Below are 19,557 nucleotides of genomic sequence, written 5' to 3'. Positions count from 1 at the left end.
CTCGGCTGAGTTGTCTGATCTCCAGCTCTCCCATATGCTTGGGGCCTGGCAGTTAGCCAGAGCCTCAGAATTCTCCACTCCTGGGGGACTCTCAGCTGCCAGCAGGGGCCCTGAGGATGCAACTGGAGAGCTTTGGTGACCTCTGGGAAAAAGCAGCCCCTAAATCCCGCCCAGAGAGCTGGGGTGGGAAAGGTAAGCAGTGACTCCTTTAGAAGATAGTGATGTGGTTGCAAAACCCCGCGATCGAGACCGGTGTGGGAGGAGCTTGGGCCTCTGGCTTGGTCGCACTGTTAAGGAGTGGGAAGACACGGGGTGCTAGACTCATCCTGTGGTTTCCGAACTCTATTGTGCCATTAAATGTTTTCACTTTAAAATGCATTCATTGGAGGCTGGAGAGACGGGGAGAGAGGGCTCAGCAGTTAAGAGCGTGTACTGCTCTAGCAGAGGATCTGAGGTCGCTTCCAAACGCCTATATCAGGTTCCTTATAACTGTCTGTAACTCCAGTTCCAGGCAGACATGATGCTGCTGGCCTCTGTGGCCATACACACACACACACACACACACACACACACACACACACACACACGGTTTAAAAATTCTTAGAAATAAATACATTTATTTGACCATTTACACGATTGATAGCCCAACATGATTCATAAACAAAATGTATAGGGGAGGGGAGGTATAGTTCCGTTAACAGAGCCCTTACCTAGCATGCTCAAAGCCCTGGGTTCATTCCCAAACACCACACAAACCTCAGGCCTGCAATCCTAGCACTCAGGATATTGAGGATCACAAATTCAAGGTCTTCCTCAGTTACATAGTTTAAGGCTGGCCTGGAATACCGGAGACCTTAGCTCAAAAATAAACCAGGAAGTATCCACAGTCACATAGTGAGAGGACTCTGTCCCTCTTCAAACAGACAGCCGCTGGGGCTTTCCGCGAGAGTTAAAACAAGAATGAACAAAAGCCAGTCTACACCCTCATTTCCCTCTTTGTTGTTGTTGTTTTTGTTTTTCGAGACAGGGTTTCTCTCTGTAGAAACCTATCCTGGAACTCACTCTGTAGACCAGGCTGGCCTCAGTGCTGGACTTAAAGGCGTGCGCCATCACAGTCAGCTCTATTTCTCTCCTTTTAGCATGATATATTCTACTTTCTATATTTTTAGTATCCAGGCACACTTTGGCCCCGCCCTTTGGGAACCTGGCATTCCTCTGTTTATGGCAAGCAGTTCTGATTGTACACAGGTGCAAAGGTCCCTTTAAGAGACAAGCTCCGCCCACTCCATATCTCAGTCTTTCCTGAGGCAAGCTGTCTCAGCCTCTCTCCCTCTGCTCTCCTCTCTCCTCCCTCCCCTCCCTCTTTCTCCCTCTGTCTCTCTCTGTCTCTGTCTCTCTCCCTCCTTTCCCCTTATCCTCCCTCTTTTCAGTAAACCCCACAGAGCTCTCCCTGCAGAGTGTATTCTGTTACCTGCTGCAGTTTGGGCCCCATCCACTATGGGAAGCCCCAAAGGTCCCTCTTGCACCATATCTAACATACCTTGTGGGCGTGTTTGTTTTTTTCCGTAAAAATTGCGTTGAAGCCAGGCGTGGTGGCGCACTCCTTTAATCTCAGCACTAAGGAGACAGAGGCAGGCAGATGTCTGAGTTTGAGGCCAACCTGGTCTACAGAGTGAGTTCCAGGACAGCCAGGGCTACACAAAGAAACCCTGTCTCAAAAATCAAAAGTAAAATAAAATTTTAAATTTTTAAAAATGTATTGAAATGTTTTGAAATTGATTCATATAGAATTCCTTCACTACTATCCTCTCAGTAGTATTCAGTTGTACAACAATATATTGAGCATTTTCTGGTACTAATAATGCATAACTGTTGATTGACCGAGCAAGTGTACTCCGGAGTATAATATTGTCCAAAGTACAGAGGACCTCCTGTGTCTGCTAATGTATGTCTCTGGGTAGAGTCACTTCCTAGAAGCACAGTAACTGAATCAAAGAGCATATACTAAGGCCAGCCAGATGGCTTGGCGGGTAAAATTGCCTGGGCAAAGCCCAAGGACCCGACTTCAATCTCCAGGCCCCATATGGCAGAAGGAAAGATGGTATGTTGGTTAATTATTTTGTCAACTTGACACAAGCTAAGGTCATCTGAGAAGAGGAACCTCAACCAAGAATATTTGCTTGTGTGAGACCGTCCTATAGGCAAGCCTGTGGGGCATTTTCTTGGATAGATGTAGGAAAGCCCAACCACTAAGGGCAGAGTCACCTCCAGGCAGAGGTTCTGGGCTGGAGAAGAGGGCCGGCTGAGCAGCCATGGAGAGCAAGCCAGTCCATGATCTTTGCTTACATTCCCACCTCCACGAGCCTGCTTTGCATTCCTGCTCTGACTTCCCTTGATGACTGGCTGAAGTTGAAGTAAGAGCGTAATAGTGTAAGCCGACCTTGAATGAGCTCCCCTCCCTACGTGCTGCCTCTGATCTCCCTACAGGCTGCCTCTGGTCACGGGCTTTATCACAGCAATCAAAAGTTGGCAGAGTCCCGAAAGTTGTCTTAGGATCTCCACACAAGAGAGCAAAATCACCCACACACACCAAACAAACAAACAGAATGTAATTTTTTTTTTTTTTTTTTTTTTTTTTTTGGTTTTTCGAGACAGGGTTTCTCTGTAGCTTTGGTGCCTGTCCTGGAACTAGCTCTTGTAGACCAGGCTGGCCTCGAACTCCCAGAGATCCGCCTGCCTCTGCCTCCCGAGTGCTGGGATTAAAGGCGTGCGCCACCACCGCCCGGCAGAATGTAATTTTTTAAAAAAAATCGTATATATGCTTGTGATTTTGATAGCTATTGCCAACTGGACTCGAGTTTACCTTTTTTTTTTTTTGAGATATACAAGGTTTCGCTGCACAGCTTAGTGTGTCCTCTTCAATTCTCCTGCCTCAGCCTTCCAGATGCTGACATTACAAACATGTGTCACCACACTTGCCTTATTAAATGGACTTCTGTGGAGGTTGTACCAGTCTATACTCCGTCCTGTCAAATCTTAGAGTGGCCAAGGCTGAAGACAGTTGCACAAGGGGTGGTATATGCGTTATCCTCTACGGTTGCTCCAAATGAGATTTCTACCCCCTGGGATCCATTTACCCAATGGGATACTGTCTTCCATCTTTTTTTTTTTTTTTAATAATCCAGCTCTTCCCAGATCTAGAGCAGGCTTTCTATATTACTTCTCCTGTGTATAGACGTGGGTGGCAGTGGGTATGCCTGGAAATTCATGTGCAGGCCAGAGGTCAGTGTTGGGTGTCTTTCTCAGTCACTCTCCACCTTAATTTTTGAGACAAGGTCTCTCTCACCAAACCTGATGGGCTAGACAGGATAGCCAGCAAGTCTCAGAGCTGTCAAGGAAGACACCCGGTGTCAACTTCAGGCCTCAAGAGAGGCATGTACACCTGCACATATGTATGTTCACACAAATACATGTAACACACAGAACTATGACATTGAGAGCCCATTTTTTTTTGCTGGCTATTTGTGGAGATTAACAGCATTTAAGACAGCCCTGAGACCCTAGCCATGTGGCCCTCTCCTTATATGGCATCAACACCTGCAAAGATCAGCAGGAGGGCCTGCTGCAGTCTGCACAGAGTCCTGTATGATGCAAACTAATCAGTGGAGCAGGCTGATTATTCTGTTATATTCACAGATACCACCCACACAAAGACAATGGCATAATACAAAATACATATACCTTTGAAGAGAAAAATTGGGGAGTCTTCTTAGAATTTGCTTATCACTCCTTAATTTCTTTCCAGTCCCCTCTTTTCTGGGTCATCAGCCTGTGGTTTCTCGTTCCGGGTTCCACGTTACCCCCCTTTCATCCTCGTGTGCCCCCATTCGCTCCTTATGTAGAACATGCCTCCATTTCATGATTACTGGCTGCAGTGTCGTGCTCTTTTAAAAAACCGAATTGTGGGACTAAAGAGAAGGCTCAGAGGTTAAGAGCATTGGCTGAGATCGGGGCTGTTTTCTCTAAGAATAAGAAGCTATCCCGAAAATGCACCTAGATAAGGCTGTGATCTTTCCAGCTCACATTCCTCTCAGCTACAGATTAAGTCTGTGTTAGTCTTTAGATGAAAGACATTACAGTTAAACTACGTGAGACACAATCAGTGCACCAAATGAGATTGTTGGACTCCCTTATGCCTAGGTCTAAGAAACAAACTCTTCTCTACTGATGACTGAAAACTGTTTTTTTCTGATTCTGTTTTGTGTGTGCATGCTTTTTTTTTTTTTGTAGATGTGGTGCACCCCCACCCCATAATGTAGGGAATCATCCTCCATCACTCTTCCAGCTTATTCACTGAGGCTTATTCATTGAGTCAAACCCAGAGCTCACTGATGTGGCTAATCCCTTGCTCTGCCTTTGCATTCTGCGGCTGGAATTACAGGCAGCTACCAAATCCGCTTGACATTTACATGGATGCTGGGAATGCAAACTCATGTTTGCATGTCAAGTGCTTTAACCATTGAGCTATCTCTCCAGTCAGTGACTGTGAATTTTATGCAGGGGAAAGATTCTTCTTTAAATCACTCATATGTAAATATTAACATCTCTTTAGAGTCGGTGCCAGGACTGACCTTAGAGAAAGAAGCAGAGAATGATTGTACAGCCTTTTCTGACTTGACAACCATCCTGAAATCACCCCAAGGGAAACTTTTCTTCAGAGGCGCATATATTTTGGGCTTTTTAGAAAACAGTCTACTTCCTCTCTCTTTAAGATTTTTTTTTTTTTTAACTTTGAGCCAGGCACAGTAGTATATGTCTTAAGATCCCAGCACTTGGGAGGAGGCAGGGGCCGGTAGATCTTTGTGAATTTGAGATCAGCCTGGTCCACAAAGCAAGTTCCAAGCAAGCTGGTGCTACAAAGTGAGACCCTGTCTCCAAACAAACAACCCCCAACATCTTATACTCAGATAACTCTAGCTTTTCATTTACTTGTAAGAAAAAGTACTAAGAGAGTTCCATATACCCATTCCATGATAGCAACATATTTAGTACAACGGCATAAGCAGACTGCTCACACCACCAAAGTCATGCCTAGGATGGAAAATTGTTTGTTTGTTTTTTTAAATGCCACACTCTTTCCCATAGTGACTCTGCCATTTTATATTTCCACAAAAATGTTGGGGCTTCTAATTTCTTCACATCTTTGTCAACACTTCTTTTTAAATACTAGCCACTTTATTAGATGGGAGGTGGTATCTCACATCTGTGTGTACGCATGTGTAATTTGTGTGTATGTGTGCAAGTATGTGCATATATGTGTAAGTATGTACTAACCCAGCACAATATCTTTCCTTGATCTTTTAACTTTATCTTTTCTTAAAGACACAGCCTCTCATTTAACCTGAAGCTCCATTTACACTAGACTAGCTGGCCAGTGAGTCCTTGGGATCCTGTTGCTTCCCCTCTCCACCACTGAAATTACATGTTTACAGCCATGCCTGACTTTCACATGGGGACCCAGACTCTAAGCTCTTGCTTTTGCACTGGGCACTTTACCCACTGAACCACGTCTCAAGCCCTGAGTTGAGTTTTTATTTGTGTTTCCCAAATGATTAGGGATACTGAGCATCTCCTTGTGTGCTTCTTGGCTATTTCTGTATCTTCTCTGAAGCATGTTCTGCTTTATTTCAAATGATCATGAATAGCATTTTATATTTAATTTTGGTGTCTACGTGTCCATGATAGTATACAGAAATACACTTAGTTTTGTGGGCTATTTTATTAAATAAACTATAATGGGCACATTTTATTATTTAGTGTGTGTACTCGCGTGAGTGCTCATGCCACAGTTTAAACGTGGAGGTCAGAGGACAGCTTGCAGGAATTGGTTCTCCCTTTTCACCATGTAGGTCCCAGGGTTCAGACACAGGTTGTCAGGCTTGGTGCCAGCTGTCTTTACTCACTGAACCATCTCAATGACCTGTGACTTTTCTTCTTGAAACCGCTAGGATGGTGGATTACATTGAATGGTTTTAGGACCAGCCTTGTATCCCTTATAAAGTCTACTTTATCTGTTGCATAATTCTTTTCATAGATTCTGCTATTTCACGTAGGCTCAATCCTATATGCCAATATTTTGTTGGTTATTGCTGCATGTGTATGCACAATGGGTGCAGGTTTGGAGTACCTGTTTGTGCAGACTTTGTCTAATGTTCTTACAGATGTGACGCTAGCTTCAGAAAATGAATTAGAAGCTGTTCCTCTTGCTTTTTTGGAAGATACTATATAGACTTGGTAGAGTTCTCCAGTGAGATCATCTGGCTACCAATATTTCTTTTGGGGGGGTTAAATTACAAATTCAATCCCCTTGATAGTTATAGAGCTATTTAAATTATATATTTCATTTATATTTTTTAATTTTTGAGAGTGGGCTAGTTTGAAGACAGAGTTTCTCTGTGTATCACTGGCTGTCCTGGAACTCGTGCTGTAGACCAGGCTGGCCTCAAACTCAGAACTCAGAGATTCTTTTTTTTTTTTGGTTTTTCGAGACAAGGTTTCTCTGTGGTTTTGGAGCCTGTCCTGGAACTAGCTCTTGTAGACCAGGCTGGTCTCGAACTCACAGAGATCCGCCTGCCTCTGCCTCCCGAGTGCTAGGATTAAAAATGTGCGCCATGCCACCTGGCTGTAATTTATTTTTACTTTATATGCATTGGCGTTTTACCTGTATATACTCTGTGTGAGGGTGTCAGATCCCCTGGAATTGGAGTTACAGACAGCTGTGAGCTGCCATGTAGGTGCTGGGAAATTGAACCTGGATACTCTGGAAGAGCAGCCAGTGCTCTTAACCTCTGAGTCATCTCTCCAGCCCCTCAAATTATGTATATCACATTGGGTAAGTTGTAGTTATGTTTCCCCTTTGGGTAGTGGTGTATTTCCTCAAGTTGTCAAATCTGTATGTGTAGAGCTCTGGCCAAGGTCCTCTTGGTCTTTTGTTTGTTTGTTTGTTTATTTGTTTTGATGCCTGCATGGCCAGCAGTGACGTCCTTTAGCTCGCTCTTGAGATTGGTCGGACCAACCCTGGCTTTCACATGGGTTCTGGGAAGCCCCACTCGGCTTCTGCTTTCACACTGAGCACCTCACCCTGCCTTCTTTCTTTCCTCTTTGTTCATCATCCTGATGAGCTCACAGAACCAATTTTTCGTTTTGGGGGTTTGTTTTATTTGTTTGCTTGCTTGCTTTTGGGGACAGGGTCTTACTATGTAGCTCTGGCAGACCAGGAAATCTCTATGTCTACCAGACTGGCTTCTAACTCAGAGATGCACCTGCCTCCACCTCTGGAGTGCATAGGGTCAAAGGTGTGCACCACCACACCTAATCTTGTTTTACTATTTTTTAAAGGGTCATTTTTAAGTTATGTATACATTGTTCTGTCTGCATGTGTGCTGCAGGCCAGAAGAAGGCACTAGATCTCATTACAGATGGTTGTGAGCCACCATGTGGTTGCTGAGAACTGAACTCTGGAATCGAATTGGACCTCTGGAAGAACAGGCAAGTGCTCTTAACCTCTGAGCCATCTCTCCAGCCCTTGTTTTACTATTTTAATTTCATTTACTTTTGCTCCCATATTTATTGTGTTATTCTCTGCTTGATTTCAGCTTTTTTTCCACGGAGCACTGGATTCTTGAGTGCTATTCTGCTGCTGTTGGGTACAATATGCTCTAAATGTTGACTGGATTCTAGTGAGAGATGCTGTTAAGTTCTCTCTACCTTTGCTGATTTTCAGGCTAGTTGCTGAGAAACTTAGGTTGGAATTTCAAATTATGTTGTCTATACCTCCTTTCAATCTGTTAGGTTTTGATTCACATTGTTTTGATGCTCTGTTGTGCATATACATTTACAGATGCTGTGTCCATTTGGTGTCTCAATGCTTTTATTGTTATATAAAGTCATTTTTTTGATGCTGGTGATTTTCTTTTCTCTGTAGTCTATCTTATCTCGTATTACCAGTCCTAATTTCTTTTGATTGTTGCAATATATATCACTCTTCATTCTTTGACTTTTAATAGGCTTTTTTTTTCTGTATGTGGGTACATTGACATGAGTGCAGGTGTCTGAGGAGGCCAGAGGTGTGGGATCCCTCTGGAGCTGGAGTTACAGGTTGTTGTGAGCCACCTGATAGGGGTACTGGGAACTGAACTTGGGTCCTCTGCAAGAGCAATATTCGATTTTAACTACTAAGCCATCTCTCAGCTCCTCAGTCAGCATTTTGTTGTTATATTTGACGTTAGTTTCTTGTATATGTAACATTATTGGGTTGTGCTTTTGTATCTGCTATTTTCTGCTTGTAAATGGTGTATTTAGACAGTCTGTGCTTAACGTAATTAAATCTGCTGTCTGAGTTCTTGCTTTCTGTTTGTTTTTCTTTTTCCATTTTCTATTTTTTCTGCTTTTCTTCTAATTTTATATTGACTCATTTATAGTACTTTTTCATGTATCTCTTTGTATTTTTTTTTACTGGTTTCTTTAGGAATCACATCATTGCATTTTATTTATTTATTGGGGTGGGGTAGCATATATGCCTGTGTGTCTTAGCATGTGAGTATAGATGTTTCTTTTCTTCCACCATCTAGGTCCTGAGGATCACACTCAGGTAATAAGACTTAGTGATAAGCACCTACATCTCTCTGGCCCAGAATTTTATCACATAAACAGAATTTCATCATCAATCTCCTCTTTACCTTTGTGAGTGACAGGCAGAAATCTTGCATTTGTTTATAATACCCATGCTCCCTTATTTGTAATTAAATTCTCTCTCTCTCAACTATTTCCTCTAGAGGTGCTGAAAACTGGGCCAAACGGTCTACAGTATTTGCTTTAGCAGCCAGCAAGATTTCTAAGATCCAAGAGAGGGAAAATTGTAGCCACTCATAATTTTCCCTCCTGCAGTCTTTTCCTCCCATTTGTTCCAAGAGTTCTTTTATTATCTCCTTTCTGTTGCGTGGCCTCCCCCTGCCCTTTATTTAGGAGGCTTGCTGGTAACAATTTCTCCTCATTTCCCGGCACCTGGAGTGCCAGCACCTCCTCTTCTTCCTGAAAGCCATTTTCATTTCATACAGGAGTCTAGATTGACAGTTCTTTCAGTCTTTGAAAAATACAGTCGGTTCCCTGAGCGAAGCCGTTCTCCAGTGGCTTCTCTGCTGGTCCCGCTTCCAATACTTTCCCCATTGTCTTGCATTTTCAAAGGCTGATCATACATGTATTTGTTCCATCTTTTGGGGTTTATCCTGTTTGCTGTTCACTCAACCTGTTAAGTCAGTTGATCTGTCCTTTGCTAACTCTGGTACGTTCAACCATTTCTTTTCCAAATGCTACCTTAGCTTTGCCTCATCTTCAGGGACACCAACATCAGCACTAGGTTTCTGTTCCTGTTCCTGAGGTCCTGTCAGGAGCCGTGTCCCCCCAAAATTTACAGGAAGCACCACCGTGAGGAGTTTTGCAGAGGGCTTCACTTTCCAATTGTATTGAGAATAGTCTTATTGACCAAGCCTATCTCACACCCAAATTAACTGTTAATAGAGAGCCTCTGTTAAGGCAACCTGCCTCACATTCCAGACTATCTAGAGAACTAGGTGGGTCACCTTGTGACTTCCTGACCAAGGAATCGTGACCTGACCCATCATAACCTCTTGGACTACGTGACGGGCGTGGACCACGTGGCAAGACCCCGTGCCCCAGCCCCCCAAGCTCCTCATCCAGGGGCTACATAAGCTGTAACCATGACTCTAATAAACGGAGGCTTCGACAAATCTGCCTAGCCTCCTTCCTCTTATCAGCCTATGTCTTTCAGGTGGTGCCTCTCCGTGACCCTGGAATAACTGACCAGCCAGGCGGGTTACAAACCCTAGACAGAGGAACCCGTCGAGGCGGTCTACAAGGTCCCATCTATTTGTGGGTATGTTTTTTTGTTTTTTTCAAGCCACTTTTTTCCCTCTGTTGTTCAGGTAGGTAATTTCTATTCTTCTGTCTTCTAATTCATTAGTTCTTTCTCTGTCTCCTACACTCTCTTATTGAACTATCTGCTGAGTTTTAGATTTGGGGACCCCACCATCTTAAATTTCCATATGTTTCTTCGTATCTTCTATTTTTTTTTTTTTTTTTGGATTTTCGAGACAGGGTTTCTCCGTAGCTTTTGGTTCCTATCCTGGAACTAGCTCTTGTAGACCAGGCTGGCCTCGAACTCACAGAGATCCGCCTGCCTCTGCCTCCCAAGTGCTGGGATTACAGGCGTGTGCCACCACCGCCCGGCTGTATCTTCTGTTTTTGTTGACACATATTTAATTAAAATTTTTGAGTGTTTTGCCTACACATATATCTGTACACCATGTGCATGTCTGTTGCCCTCTGAGGCTACAAGACAATGTTGAATCCCCTGGAACCAGAGTTAACATATGGTTGTGAACTGCCATGTAGTTGCTGGGAATCAAACCCAGGTTCTCTAGAAGAGCAGCCAGGGCTCTTAACTACAGAGCTACCTCTCCAGCCTTTATATTTTATATTATTATTAATATTATTATTATTGTTTTTCAAGACAGGGTTTCTCTTTGTAGCTTTGGAGCCTGTCCTGGAACTAACTCTTGTAGACCAGGCTGGCCTCAAACTCACAGAGGTCCACCTGTCTCTGACTACCGAGTGCTGGGATTAAAGGCTTGCACCACCACCACCTGGCCCACATTTTATTTTTTTAAGTCAAACATTTTTTTCAAACATTTATTTATTTATTATGTATACAGCGTTCTGCCTGCATGCCAGAAAAGGGTACCAGATCTCATTACAAATGGTTGTGAGCCACCATGTGGTTTTTGGGAATTGAACTCAGGACCTCTGGAAGAGCAGCCTGTTGTGATCCAGCTGCCCTCACTCCCCCTGACCCGCAGGGGAACTTCCTTGTCTGTAATTGACAAGGATGCTTGTGTTCTTTCTGGCTGGTGAGTCTCCACAAAAGGAGTAGAGGTATGAAAGGTTGCTGGGCAAAACAAAGGTTGCTGTTCTTCCACCTGAAAAGAAGTCTCCGTGCCACCCCCCTCACCCCCCACCCCCCCACCACCGCCATCCCCGCCAGTCTGGCTATCCAGGCTGCACTGGCCGCAGCACAGCCAGTGCTGTTAACCTCTGAGCCATCTCTCCAGCCCCAAACATTTTTTTCTTTTATTTTTCATATAATATATGCCAATTAGTTTTCCCTCCTTCTACTCCTCCCAGCTCCTCCCCATCTTCCCTCCTATCCAGCTTTACCCCCTCTCTCATTAGAAAGTAAACAGGATTCTAAGGGACAGTAATATAATAATAAGATAAAACAAACACATAGGAATAGGATAAAAGCAAACAAGAAGGAAAAGCACCCCAGAAAAAGCACAAGAAGCAAATATAGACAGAGACCCACTTGTCCACTCACTTAGGAATTCTGTAAAAACACAACCCCAGAAGTTGTAAGACATATGCAAAGGAACTGTAGGGTTAAAAAAAGATAAATAAAAACTTTAAAAAGATAAAACACAAAAAAAACCCTGCTGCGCTTGCACGCAGTCTACCCCGGGCACGCATTTGTGTTCCTGTGAGACCGTCTTGGAGGAAACCATGTTTTCATTTGCACGTAGTTATCAACTGGAGAGGGCTTCTGGCTTAGGGGTGGGATGAGTGTCCACGTCTCCTGTCAGCTCTAGGACCCCATCTGCTGCAGGCCCGCGCAGGCCCCGTGCATGTGCCTCAGTCCCTGAGTTCATCTGTGCGTGTTGTGTCTAGAAGGCCTTGTTTTCTTGGCGTCCTCTGTCCCCTCTGCCTCTTACACTCTTCCCACATCCTCTTCCATAGGGTGCCCTGAGCCATACGGGAAGGGATTTGATGGAGGCACCTCTTTTAGGGCTGAATGTTCCAAGGTCTCTCACCGTCTGCCTAATGTCTAGCTGTGAGTCTCTGTATTTGTTTCCATCTGCTGCAGGAGGAAGCTTCTCTGATGTCGTTTGAGCAAGGCACTGACCTATGAGTGTAACAATGTCATTAAGAGCCATTTTATTCCTCTGTTCCTTTAGTAGGGCAATTGTATTTAGTTTTGCACTAGGTCCCTGGGCTCTCTAGTATTGGGTTCTTGGTCATCCAGGCAGCTTCAAGTATGGTTTCCATCAGGCAGAGTGGACCTTAAGTGAAATCAGATATTGGTTGTACTCCCACAAGCTTTGTGCCACAGTTGCAGCAGCATATCTTGCAGGCAGGCAGGCCACCACTGTAGATAAAGGTTTTGTGGCTGGGTTGGTGTTTACATTTCTCTTTTGCTAGCGGCTAGAATACCTTTCTGTACTGAGAACACTAGAAGGTAGGAGTAAAGGCTCTAGGTAGGCACCAGCTCAACTTCTCTGTGTTCAATGAGTTATGTAGGTGTTGTCTTCAACCTAGAACCTTGCTGTCCGTTTGTGAAGAGCAACCTGTAGTCTCGGCAACAGCCTGAGTTGTTTGGGGTTCCCATGGGATCCCTTTGACCAACTCAATTAGATGTAACCCATTTCCAGTACTAGAAACTTTATTCAGTAACAAGACCAGTTGGTACTCTGTTTTCCCTATTATTTGACAATTTCATTAGATTGCCTTTGTATGTTGTATATATGTTAGGAAGCTTCTACTGTATTAGATTTCCATACTACCCCTAATATGACCCTTAATTTTAGCTGTATCACCCCATATTCCTTCCCTTGTCCCCCCTCATTTGATCCTCCCATTCAAGTTCCACTCCATCCATAAGTATTCTGCTGCAGCCAGCTTGCAGCCTGGATAGCCGAGACTGGCAGGGGGTGCCGGGATTGAGACATGGAGGCTTCTTTTCAGGTGGAAGAACAGCAACCTTTATTTTGCCCAGCAACCTTTTATACCTCTACTCCTTCTGTGGAGACTCACCAGCCAGAAAGAACACAAACATCCTTGTCAATTACAGACCACAAGGAAGTTACAGACCACAAGGAAATTCCCCTGCGGGTCAGGGGGAGTGAGAGCAGCTGGATCACAACAACTCCCCCTTTTATTTTGTAATACCTTGCCTGTCATGGGGAATAGCCCCCTAATATTCCCTGTCTTAGGTAGCATCCTGCCCCCAAAGTATTGCCCATCCGCGGCTACCCAGACACATAGCCCTAAACCAAGTATCCCCAGGACTGACAGTGCCAAGGAGCCAGACCAGCGCTGTAACCATCTAGCATGCCCTAACGGGGTGGTAAAATGAACAAAAGCACTATTTCAAACCCCTCTCGTATGACGGTTGAGTTCCATAACAGTAACAGAAGCATACAATACAGTGCCACGAGTAACACATATAACATGATTAACTGTTGAAAAGTCCAACGATAGTCCACTCGAGCTCCTGAACCAGAGCCACTTGATGGTTCAAGGACAATACACCCAATTGAATATGTCCATTAAGATCATTTTGGATGTCCAAAGCATTGCTGACTCTTTCAGCCTGCTGGTTGACAGTCTCAGCCGTCTGCACAGTCTGTGAACTTCTGCCGATCTTCTATGGTTTGCTGATACTCCTGACACCGCCGTGGTGTCCCCCAGGCCGGGCACCCACTGGGTTAGGGCAACATGTCTAGCAAAGCTCTGCTCCAGCTGCCTTCTGGCCCCAGACACACTCTCTCTGGGTCCAAACTGCTGCATGGAGTGGAGCAGAACTCAGGGAAGCAGGCTTGCTGCTCTTGCTCCAGAACCATTGAAGGGGCTCCACTTTAAGAATCTTTTAGAGAATTTGGGCGTTGTCAACCTGTCTGGCTACTTCCTGCTGAGCAGGGGCGCTGCGTTCTTGGGGGGTATTTTACATCAACATTTCAGGGGTTCTCAGTAATTCAAACCACATAAATTTGCAATGAACCCACAGGTTCTCATCCTGTGGAGATAAAAGCAGAACCTCTTTTCCAAAGCATCAAATCCTTAGGACCGTATTTTAAAGTCAAAATACCTTTCTTAGCAGTTCCCAGAATCGAATGTCTTTCTCCAGTCCAGAACACAAAAGACAACACAATCAACACAATAACATATATCTCTACACATTCTATCTTTTGAGGCCCTCAATTCACCTTCCTATTTCTTCCCTACTGACCAGTCTGCCATAGGGTGCCCCTCAGAGCATCTCTGGGGATGAAAAAACACGTACTCCTTTTAATCTGACTTGACTTGTTCCCAATCTGGAACATTTAAACCCCCTCCTGCACAAAATCTTTGGCTGTCTTCCTTGTTACTTCTGTGCCTTGTTGCTTTAAGAGTTTCAGATACTTTTTGAGGCCTTTCAATTCACCCTCCCGCCTCTTTATACTTGCTTACCTTTTGGAGGATGTCCCTCAGAGTTATCTCTGGGGATGAAAAATTAGAACACTTTACCTTCCCCAATACGCTCCTCGATTTAGCCGGTGGCTTGAGCGACCCTGTTCATGTGTCCCCACTTTCCAGATCTCGGTGGAACCTCCACTTGCAGCGGCCAGCGCAGCCTGGATAGCCGAGACTGGCAGGGGGGTGCCGGGATTGAGACACGGAGGCTTCTTTTCAGGTGGAAGAACAGCAACCTTTATTTTGCCCACCAACCTTTTATACCTCTACTCCTTCTGTGGAGACCCACCGGCTAGAAAGAACACAAACATCCTTGTCAATTACAGACCACAAGGAAGTTACAGACCACAAGGAAGTTCCCCTGCGGGTCAGGGGGAGTGAGGGCAGCTGGATCACAACAGTATTCTATTTGCTTTGTTAGGGAGATCTATCTGCACCCCCAGTCCCTTACTCTATACCTAACCTCTATGGTTCTATGATTTATAGCTTGCTTATCATAGACTAATGTTCACATATAAGCGAATGCATACCATATTTATCTTTCTGGGTTTGAGTTATCTCACTCAGGATGATTTTTTCAGTTCCATTCATTTACCTACAGATTTCATCTCTTGAGGTACATCTAGGTTGTTTCAGTGTCTGGCTAGTATGAATAGAGCAGCAACGAACATAGCTTAGCAAGTGTCTCTATGGAAGGATCAAGTTTCCTTTGGGTACATGCCCAAGAGTGTGAGTATAGCTGGATCTTGAGGTAGATTGATTTCCAGCTTCCTGGGGAACCTCCACACTGCTTTCCATAGTGGCTGTACAAGTTTACAGTCTCACTAGCAATGGATGAGTGTCCTCCTTACTCCATATCCTTGCCAGCATGAGCCGTCTCTTGTGTTTTTGATCTTAGCCATGCTGACAGGTGTAAAATGGAATCTCAGAGTTGTTTTGATTTGCATTTCCTGATGACTAAGGATGTTGAACATTTCTTTAAATGTTTCTCAGCCATTTGAGTTTACTATGTTGAGAATTCTCTGTTTAGACCTGTACTCCATTTTATTTATTTATTTTTATTTTTTATTTTTTATTTTTTGGTTTTTTGAGACAGGGTTTCTCTGTGGCTTTGGAGCCTGTCCTGGAACTAGCTCTGTAGACCAGGCTGTACTCCATTTTAAAATTTGTTTTCTTGATATCTAGGGTTTTAGTTCTTTAGATATTTTGGAAATTAGCCTTCTATTGGATGTGTAGTTGATGAAAATCTTTTCCCATTCTGTAGGCTGCCACTTTTTCCAAAAGTCTGTGTCCTTTGCCTTGCAGAAGCTTCTCAGTTTTATGAAGTACCATTTATTAATGGTTGATGTTAGTGCCTACACTATCCGTGTTCTGTTTAGGAAGTTGCCTCCTGTGCCAATGTGTTCAAGCCTATCCCCACTTTCTCCTTTATCAGATTCAGTGTATCTGGTTTTATGTTTAGGTCTTTGATCCATTTGGAGTTAAGTTTTGTGCAGGGCAATAAGTATGGATCTATTTGGATTCTTCTATATGCAGCTGTCTAATTTGACTAACACCATTTGTTGAAGATACTTTTTTTTCCAGTGTGTTCCTGACTTTTTTTTTAAAATCAAAAATCAGGTGTCCATGGGTGTGTGGATTTATGTCTGGGTCTTCAGTTTAATTCCATCGGCCAATGTATTGGTCTTTGTGCCAATACCATGCTGGTTTGTTGTTGTTTGTTTTTAATTACTATAGCTCTAAAGTACAATTTGAGGATGGAGATACCTCCAGAAATTCTTTTATTTTCAGGATTGTTTTAGCTATCCTGTTTTTTTTTTTTTTTTTTTTTTTTTGGTGTTTCCATATGAATCAGAGAATTGCCTTGTCAAGATCTGTGAAGAATTGTGTTAGAATTTTGATGGAGATTGCATTGGATCTGTAGGTTGCTTTTGGTAGGGTGGTCATTTTCACTATGTTAATCCTACCGATCTAAGAGCATGGGAGATCTTTCCATCTTCTGATATCTTCTCCAATTTCTTTCTTTGAAGACTTGAAGTTTTTGTCATATCCTTTCTTCAAAGACTTGATTTTTTTTGTCATAGAAGTCTTTCACTTGCTTGATTAGAGTTACCCCAAGATATTTTATATTATTTGTGGCTATTGTGAAGGTATTGTTTTCCTGGTTTCTTTCTCAAACCATTTGTTATTTGTATCTTTGTACTGATTTTTGTGAGTTAATCCTGTATCCTGCTACTTTGCTGAAAGTGTTTATCAACTGTAGGAGTTCCCTCATAGAGTTTTGGGGATCACTTACATACACTATCATATCATCTGCAAATAGTGAAAGTTTGACTTCTTACTTTCCAATTTGTATCCCCTTGATCTCCTTTTGTTGCCTTATTGCTCTAGTTAGGACTTCAAGTGCTATATTGAATAGATATTGGGGAGCATGGACAACCTTGTCTTGTTCCTGATTTTGGTGGAATGGCTTTAAGTTTCTCTCCATTTAAGTTGGTAGTTGTTGTAAACTACCTTCACGATGTTAAGAAATGATCCCTGTATCCCTAATCTATCTGGGACTTTTACCATAAAAGGGTGTTGAATTTTGTCAAAGAACTTTTCTGTATCTAATGAGATGATCATGTGCTTTTTGTCTTTCATTTTGTTTATATGATGGATTATATTTATCAGTTTACTTATGTTGAATCATTCCTGCATCTCTAGGATGAAGCCTACTTGATCATGGTGGATGATCTTTTTGATGTGTTCTTGGATTCAGTTTACAAGGATTTTTAAAAATAATTTATTTTATACACATTGGTATTTTGCCTGCATGTAAGTCTGTATGAGGGTGTCAGATCTTGGAGTAACAGACAATTGTTAGCTGCCATGTGGGTGCTGGGAGTTGAACCTGAGTCCTCTGGAGGAGCAGTCAGTGCTCTTAACTGCGGAGCCATCTCTATAGCCCCATTTGTGAAGGCTTTTTTTTTTTTTAAAAGATTTATTTATGCCAGGCGGTGGTGGCACATGCCTTTAATTCCAGCACTCAGGAGTCAGGCACAGGTGGATCTTTGTGAGTTCGAGGCCAGCCTGGTCTACAAAGCAAGTGCCAGGACGGGCTCCAAAGCTACAGAGAAACCCTGTCTCGAAAAACCAAAAAAAGAAAAAAAAGATTTATTTATTTATTATGTATATAGTGTTCTATCTGCATGTTTGCCTGTAGGCCAGAAGAGAGCATCATTGTAGATGGTTGTGAGCCACCATATGGTTGCTAGGAATTGAACTCAGGACCTCTGGAAGGGTAGACAATGCTCTTATCCTTTGAGGCATCTCTCCAGTACATTTACAAGGATTTTCTTGAGATTTTTGCATCTATGTTCACAGGGGATATGGGTCTGTAATTTTGTTTTTCCTTTTTTTTTGTTGTTGTTGTTGGGTCTTTTTTGTTTGTAGTTTGGATATCAGAGTGGTTGTGGCCTCATAAAATCAATTGGGCAATGTTCCTTCTGTTTCTACTTGTGGAATAATTTGAGGAGTATTGACATTAATTCTTCTTTGAAAGTCTGGTAGATTTCTGTGCTGGGCCTGGGTTCTTTTTTTTCCTGGGAGATTTTTAATGACTGCTTCTATTTTCCTAGGGCCTATAGATCTGTTTAAACGGCTTATCTGCTTAACTGATCTGAACTTTGTTAAGTGGTATGTACAATGAAAATTATCTATTTCTTTTTTCCAATTTGTTGAAGTGTGCGTTCTTAAAGTATGTTCTTATTCTCTAGATTTCTTAGGTGTCTCTTGTTATATACCCCTTTTCATTTCTGAATTGGGGGGGGGGTGTTTGACACAGGGAGCCTGTCTGGAACTCACTCTGTAGACCAGGCTGGCCTTGAACTCACAGAGATCCACCTGCCTCTCTTTCTCAAGTGCTGGAACTAAAAGTGTGCACCACCACTGCCTGGTTTCATTTCTGATTTTATTAATTTGGACCTTCTCTCTCTACCTTTTAGTTAGTTTGTATAAGGGTTTGTATATCTGATTGATTTCCTCAAGGAACCAACTCTTTATTCCATTGATTCTTTGCACTGTTTTTTGTTTGTTTGTTTATTCCTTTGTTTGTATTTTATTGATTTCAGCCTGGAATTTTATTATTTCTTGTCATCTATTCTTTTTGGGTGTGATTTCTTCTTTTTGTTTTAAAGTAAAATAAACAGAAACTAAACCTCTGGGAGGGGAAGTTTAATGTTTTACCATTTTATTGATAAGCATAATAAAGTGAATTAATTTATCATATAATTTTACTTTTGTTTAGTAGAAATAAATTACTAATATTATTTCAAATATTTTTAAGTTTTACATTTTTTTCTATATGTGTTAATACATGTGTGTGATCACAAGACAACCTTGGGTGTTGTTTCCTTGTTTTTTTACAGATGGTTGTAAGCTACCATGTGGTTGCTGGGAATTGAACTCAGAACCTCTGAATGAGCAGCCAGTGCTCTTAACCTCTGAGCCATCTCTCCAGTCCTCAAATGCTTTACATTTTATAAAAAGCTTTTTTAAAGCTTTGTATTCTTTGGTCTTTACAATTCTTGTGAGATGGGTGATATTATTCTCAATTAAGGTGAGAGAATTTAGGCTCACCAAAACAGAATGGTTTGGGTAAGGTCACCCAGGTTATAGGTAGATGGATAGTAGCCCCAGAAGAAAAGCACCAGATTTGTCCATGTACCAATTTTTGAGATTATGATTGGTTCCATGTCCATCAATAAAGGAGCAGAGCACTGTGATTGACCTATCTGTCTTCCACGGTCCTGTGGAGCCAAGGAAATGAGCTAGAGGAAGTATCTTGCTCACTGTTCTATTGCCGTGAAGAGACACCATGACCAAGGCAGCTCTTATAAGAGAAAGCATTTCATTGGAGTCTGCTTACAGTTCAGAGCTTTAGTCCATTATCATCATGGCAGGAAGCATGGTGGCACACAGGAAGATATGGAGCTGGAGACGTAGCTGGGAGTTCTACATCTGGAATTGCAGGTATTAGGAAGCAGCAAAACTGGGCCTGGCTTGGGTTTCTGAAACCCAGTGACATACTTCCTCAACAAGGCCACATCTATTCCAACAAAGTCACACCTCCTAACCCTTCTCAGGCAGTGCCACTGCCTGACGACTAAGCCTATGGGATCCATTCTTATTAAAACCATCAACGAAGAAATGGGA

The sequence above is a fragment of the Chionomys nivalis genome, chromosome X, assembly GCF_950005125.1.
Source record: "Chionomys nivalis chromosome X, mChiNiv1.1, whole genome shotgun sequence".
Lineage (NCBI taxonomy): Eukaryota > Metazoa > Chordata > Mammalia > Rodentia > Cricetidae > Chionomys > Chionomys nivalis.
Note: the sequence above shows the minus strand (reverse complement) of the source record.